This window comes from Palaemon carinicauda, chromosome 20 (genome assembly GCF_036898095.1).
Source record: "Palaemon carinicauda isolate YSFRI2023 chromosome 20, ASM3689809v2, whole genome shotgun sequence".
Lineage (NCBI taxonomy): Eukaryota > Metazoa > Arthropoda > Malacostraca > Decapoda > Palaemonidae > Palaemon > Palaemon carinicauda.
In genome coordinates this window covers 82411780-82419279 of record NC_090744.1, presented here as the reverse complement: position 1 = coordinate 82419279, position 7500 = coordinate 82411780, and positions in this window count along the sequence as shown.

Below are 7500 nucleotides of genomic sequence, written 5' to 3'. Positions count from 1 at the left end.
AATAACACGAAAGCGCTCGGTACGCCTTCTTTTATTTTTCCTGTGGCCTTGGCTGAATATATATATATATATATATATATCTATATAAATATATATATATATATATATATATATATATTTATATATATATAAATATGTCTAGGTAGGTAGTAGGTTGGTCAGGGCACCCGCCACCTGTTGAGATAATACCACTTTTGTGGTACCTCAAGTCCAATTGATTGTCGCCCTATTTCCATTACTACCATATTATGTAATTTTTTTTTTCTTTTAATGTCTATAGGCAAAACGTCTAAATGTGTTTGCGGAGGGCAATCAACTGTTCCTTAGTTTGCATTTTGGCTTTCGTAAAGGACTTGGAGCATATGCTTACCCTTCTTTCAATCTCCAATGCTGTAAAATAGTCTCTTGATTGTGGTCAGTAAATTCGTAAAATTGGTCTTGATTTTAGTGCTGCCTTTGAATGTGTTAATAATGAAGCCCTTGTTTTAAAATTTAAACAAGTGGGAGTAGATGTGTCTTTTCTTAGCATCATAACTGAATTTCTAATTAATAGGTTACAAAGAGTTGTTGTTGATGGGATCCAGATACCATCTAAAGTGTGGAAAAAGAATTATTATTGGATAGAGTCTGGATGTAAAATATGCCAGAAAGTTCAAATAGTATTGTGATATCTAATGTTCCTCAAGATTGCCTCCTTGGCCCAAGAAAACAAGTCCGTTGCATATGAGGATGATGCTGCTCTGTTTGGATAAATTCCATCTCCTGAATGTGGATCTGGGGTTGCTGAATCCCTTGATAGAGATCTGGGTAAAATTGGTTAATGCTGCAAATTATGGGGCAAGAAATTGAATCCTAACAAAACTCAAAGTATGATTGTAAGTAGGTCAAGGACACATGCACCTCAACTTCTGGATCTCAGCATTAATAATATTTCTTGAACTTTGTATGACTAAAAATTTTAGATGTGATTCTCGAAAAAATAAATTCCGTTGTGAAACACATTAGGTCTGTGTCTTTTTAGTTACAAATAAAATTGACCTATAGAGAAAGTCTTTTAAGATTAGTGATTAATCTACAGTATTCTAAAGAAGTTTTATAATTCTTTCCTTTTACCTTGTTTCGAGTATTCTTCCCCTGTCTTGTTTTCAGCTGGTGATTCTCATCTTAATTTGTTGGTCAGGAAATTGCTGCCTATTAATTTTTTTTTTTTTTCATTTCTGATCTAGATATTAACATCTGGCATCGTCGTTTAATTAGTTCGTGATGCATGTTCCTTAATATACTTCAAAATTCTGATCAAACTTTACATTTAGATCTTCCTGGACAGTACCACTTTGTTAGTAATACTAGGTATGCAATTAATTCTTATTGTCAGGCGTTCCCCATCAAGAGGCTCAATACTACACAGTTTTCTAAACTTTTATTCCAGTTATGACCAATTTGTGGAATGATCTTCCTTATTGGGTAGTTGAATCGGTACAACTTTAAAAGTTCAAACGAACAGAAAATGTTTTTATGTGGAACAGCCGGACATAAGTGTTTTTGTACTTTATATATGAGAGATATTTTAATGTTGTTACTGTTTTAAACCTAATTTTTTAATTGTTTTTAATTTTTCAAATAGTTTGTTTATTTTATCCTTTTCTTATTTCCTTTCCTCACTGGGCTATTTTTACCTGTTTTTGTCCTTGGGCTTAAAACACCCTGATTATCCAAATAGGGTTCTTGCCTAGCTAGAAATAATAATAATAATAATAATAATAATAATAATAATAATATAGATAGATAGATTGTACCATTTAAGCTCTAACCCAAGCTGGTAAAGCAGGATGCTATAAGCACAAGGGCCCCAGTAGGAAAGGAAATAAGTAAAAAGGAAATAAATGAACTGATGATCACCAGACTGGATTCGAGTCCCGCTCAAATTCGTTTGTTCCTTTAGTCTATGCATCGTCCCAATCCTTGTGAGTTAAGTATGGGGGTTTGGAGGAACCTATAGGTCTACCTGCTGAGTCTTCAGCAGCCATTGCCTGACCCTCCCTGGTCTTAACTGGGTGGAGAGGGTCTTGATTGCTGATCTTATGTATACATGGTAAGTCTTTAGGGCATTATCCTGCTTGCTAGGGCATTGCCACGGTCTCTTGTCTCTGCCATTCAAAGGGGCCAGTAAACCTTTAAAAAAAAATCCTTATTCATGTCTCTATTTGTATCATTTTACCGATTATATTCTTACATCTATTCAGTTCCCTTCGCCGTAAAAAACTTGCATCGATTTTTTAATGATTAGGTCAATGTATATTTATATTATTTATCCAATTATAAAAATTAAAAGATGCTATATCTGATATCCTAATTTATATCACATTAAATATAGATTTATTTCAGATGTTGCACACATTAATATATAATCAATTTCACCCACGGTTAATAATACCTACGACACCAAGTTGGATCTGTTTCATTCTACTTAAAATGTTAATATAGATTAATGGAACCTGAAATTCAAACTAATTGTTATTTTTCTCTTCAGTTACATCAATTCATAACTATTTCTATTCACCCATCTCTCATTACATCATATTACGTATATTTGTTTTCATAAAATTGCTTGGAATTTTTTATATTTAAATTCATGAAGTTTGTTTATATATACATAAACATTAAATTCAAGTTCTTAAATATTTTTTTTTTATTCATTAAACTATATAAGTATGATAATTTAATCTTACCATTTACATGACAGAGAACTCGAGAAAATGCCATTAAACGAAGTGAGTCACAGAACCTTCTCATTAGAAAATGGCTTTTTTGGGGGGGAGGGGGGCGGGTAGGAACAACGGTTACTACTATCTAAAAACAAGAAAGTTCAGTATATTGTGATTAATAACTTAACTCTATTATTTTAGTATGTTCTCTTATATAAAAAAAAACTCTATGTTTCAAGTAGCTCAAAGTAACTTAATACTAGTTTTGTCAAATATTAAAAAAAAAAACTCACTTAAAAAAAAGGTAAAAAATTATTTCTGAACTATAATGGTCTCTCAACTGCAAATGAGGAGAAAACTCGTATTTTACATTTCCACTCTCAATCATTTCCCGTCTTTGATAGAAAAGATTGAGAATTCTCAAACCAGATTTCACGGAATTGTTTTATTCTGTGTTGAAAAGCGGGCTCGCCAAAACTCTCTGCAACCTGTCTCCTTATCCCACTCTGAGCCCAACTAAATATGCCGGCTAAGAGGGAAAAGATATTCGCCGAAATAACCTTTTTTAAAGGAAAATCAAAGATCTTTTTCCGTTTGTGAACGTTTGTAAATGCCTAACCTTTTATCTTTATTCTAGTGTCTCTTTTTCTCTCAACAAAAATAGAATCTGCTTAGGAATAGAATCAATAATATAAAATAAAAGTCGATAATTTGCTTCCCTACTTCATAGAAAAAATAGAAAAGCACTCTTAGAGTGCAGACCTACTCCACGGCAGCTTATTTTTCGACACTAGCGTGCCTTCCCAGAATCAATTAATGATTTCTAACTCCTTACATAACAGTTTAAAACCCCTGATAGTTTCGTTACTTTACAATTAAAATTGGTTGATGGCTGATATTAGCCCTTTTGCTTGACCTTGGACTCGACCTTGACTTCGACCTCAACAGCTCTCGACATAATAGTTTTATATCCCTGCAAGTTTCATCACTTCACGTATGGTTGATGAGCAGAATTTGACCATTTGCTTGACCTTGGCATTGGACTTGGACTCAACCTTGACCTTCGACCATACCATTCATTAATTGGCGTGGATTTTCATACACTCAAATATGAACCACGTTTTACGTCTGTGACAACAATGTCCAAACTTATGGCTGATTACAAGAATTAGCCATTTTGCTTGACCGTGACCTGGACCTTTAACCTTGACCCTCCAAAATTTGAACATTTCCAGCTAATTTTTAAATAACAATTAATCCCCGAAAGTTTCATAACTCTACGATTAAAATCTTGGTCAGGAAGCTGTTCACAAACAAACTAACACACACACAAACAAGCACACAAACAAGTTATAAGACATTACCTCATTCCAACTTCATTTGCGGAGGTTGGCGAATTCATTAAAAAAACTATGATAAATTGAGAGAACAATTAGATGTATTAGTGACTACAGAAGAGGTTTTTTGCCTATATCTTCTCAACTTTTAATGCAAGTAAATTTTTACCTTGTTTGAGATAATTTTGGGAATAAGTTTGTTGGTGGGAGCGGGTGCGGTAAAGTCTGTGACATTAATTTATTAAACAATAATGATTACTTGCAAATTCAAAACACACGAATGTTTCCAAACATGAGCACAAACTCAGGTGCACACGCACACATGATCCAATACACAAAGACCCACACAATCAATTGCAGATATTTCTATTACTATAAATTTCATTAATTTATTAAGATTAAAACCGTTAGATTTAAGAATCAGAATAATTCCCAGAGATTTTAGTTAGGGTTATGCAAAGAGCAAAAGTTTGACGGTGAAAAATAAAATGACATAAAGTATGTAGTTTTGGGAGAGAGAGAGAGAGAGAGAGAGAGAGAGAGAGAGAGAGAGAGAGGCTTACCTTATTGCCTTATTCTATGTTTGGGTTCCCCCAGGTCCCTCCGTGTGAGGCACCTCTTATAACCCCCAGAGAGAGAGAGAGAGAGAGAGAGAGAGAGAGAGTGAGAGAGGGGGGGGGGAGAGAGAGAGAGAGAGATCTATGGTTACGTGAATATATACTAACAACTGATTAGTTATAAACATATAAATCACAGAAACCAAGAGAAGATTAATTCGCATTTAGACATTGAAATTAATATTGTTCTGCATTTGATCCTTTATGACAATTTACATTTCATAAGTATACCTAATTTACTTAATAAAAAAATTTCATATTAAGATGATATTATCAAATGGATGGAAAATAGCGTAGATTTAATTTATTCTTTTAGTAATTTCTCTCTCATCAGAGAAATCCCTGAAGTGGAAAATGACTTATTGGCCGGAAATTGGATGTAAAATTTGCTGAGCAGAACCAGGAAAACTGATTTCGAACTGTCTAGGATATAATTCGAATTCTAAAATATAGCTCGCATCTCTCTGAGAGAATTAGAGTTTTCCGGAAAAGAGTGGGAACTTTTTATAACCCTTCGCCATCTACCGATGGAAATTGATGGAGGAAATAAGTTGTTGATTATCGTGTTCCATCATCTCATTTTATCACGATGTTCTCTAAGTAATAATTTCAAGTCAAAGGAAACTTTTGATAAATAAGCAACTCTCGCAGAGTTTGAAGAACTATAGTTATCAAATGTGAATATCCTCCACTTTGTAGATAAAAAGAACTGAATTGACTAAGTAATGTAGAAATGAAATTATGAATACCAGAACAGGATTATGGTAGCCTATGGGAAACATCCCTTCATTACAATCTGTTAGACTGTGGTTCAAGTCCAGTTATGTTCGATAGTTTCTAATAGTCTCTGCATCTTCAACATTCTTTTGAGCAAGGAGAGGAGATTTTGGGGAAGCCTATAGGTCATGTGTATAAGTATATAATTAGACTAGGAGTCTAGACATGATCCTGTCCCTTGCTCTACCAGTCATGAACGACCTTAAAAATAACATTAAAAAGTATGGAAATGAGAATAATAAATGTTATCCATCATTACCGTTATGACTACAATTAGAAAATACTTCCTGAATAAATTTGTAATAAAATTATTATGGATAAGATGTCCATTACTGAATTCACTTTAAAGGTTTACTTTTTTTTTAAAGGTAGCTCATAAGTAATAGATACAAGGGACGGGACACTGTCCAAGAGACAAGACAGACAGTCACCCAAAGCCAAAAGAAGATTATATTCCTAAGAAGAGCGCCCAAGCTTCTATCCATCAAGCTAGGACCAGGGAGGGCTTGGAAGTGACTGCTGATGACACACCAGGAAGACTGTTTCCTTCAGCTGTTACTCCTCCCCTCCAGATCCCAAGGATAGTGAGTTTGCAGAGACTATTATAAAATATCGAACTTGAGCTTTTCTCGAATTGATCTTTATTAAAAAAAAAAAAAAAGTTGACTATTAAGAACAATTTACAATTTTGTGGATTATTTTACTAGATTCGTTCTAACTTCACCTAGACATAACTGACTTTATTCATCAAGATAACAAGCTTATATACAAACCGTTTATGATAACATTGACAGAGAATTCCAGGAATGTGATACATGCAATGGCAAGCCTAAACAGGTTTTTCTATTATCAGTGCGGGAGAGAGTGAACCATAAAAATAGCAATAGCATTACAGTATATGAGCATATATGAAATACACAAGTGCGTTACATAATCCTATATTACTCCCTCTCTCTCTCTATTTCTCTCTCTCTCCTCTCTCTCTCTCTCTCTCTCTCTCTCTCTCTCTCTCTCTCTCTGATAAGCAGCTACTATTTAGTGTAAGATGAATTTCCGGTATGAGACGTAGTTTTCATTTACGAAAATCATTCTGAAGATTAACTACTTTATCCAATAAACCAAAGAATGATAAATCAGGCTAAAATATTTCTCTTGACGTGAGAGCTAAATATAGCTACACTGAAACTGTTACCGTTCTTCTGGAATGTTATTCGAATAACAATAAATTCTAGTTAGGTACATAGTCGTTTCATAATAGAAATTTCTCATAAAAAACTTGAGAAAATATAGACAGGTATATACGACCTACTCTAAAATTAGTTCAAGTAATTATTAGGAAAACTAAAACCCTTCAGTTTGTATATTTGATTTTCCATAGAATGTACCTGACGTTATCCATAACTTGGACAAAAACCAAAAAACTATCCAGAAGAGGCTTGATAAAAACATAAAAAAATACAAACCTTTTTATCTTTAATATGATAAAAATAAACGGAAATTTCCTATCAACAAATCTATGATACTATATGTAAATTAAAATCTTATCCTAAAGAACTCTCTCTCTCTCTCTCTCCTCTCTCTCCTCATCTCTCTCTCCTCTCTCTCTCTCTCTCTCTCTCTCTCCTCTCTCTCTCTCTCTCTCTCTCTTGTCAAATGCAGGTAAATATTTTTTTTCGCGAAAAAGTTTCTTTTCGGAGAACATAAGTTTTCTCTTTTTCATATGAATCGTCATTTGTTATTCGGATGACATGAATTTTTTGTTGACAGGTTTAAAAAAAAAAAAAAGACTTGAAAAAAAAGTTCAAGAGGAAAATAATTTTCGCCTTTGAAATGAAAAGTTGTGGTTACTATCTGACGCCTTTAATCCTCACTAGAGTTATTCAGTGACCTTTTTAGTATAAAGGATAAGACACAATTAACATTTTCTTAGGTCAGTGATTTTTCCCTTCATCTATTCAATTTTGTTTCTCTCCTCCACCTTCCCCTGTGCCATTCAAAATCTACGATTTCAAACATGGATTTGTTTAAGAACATTATTTATTGCTAATTCCTTTTTTTTTTCTT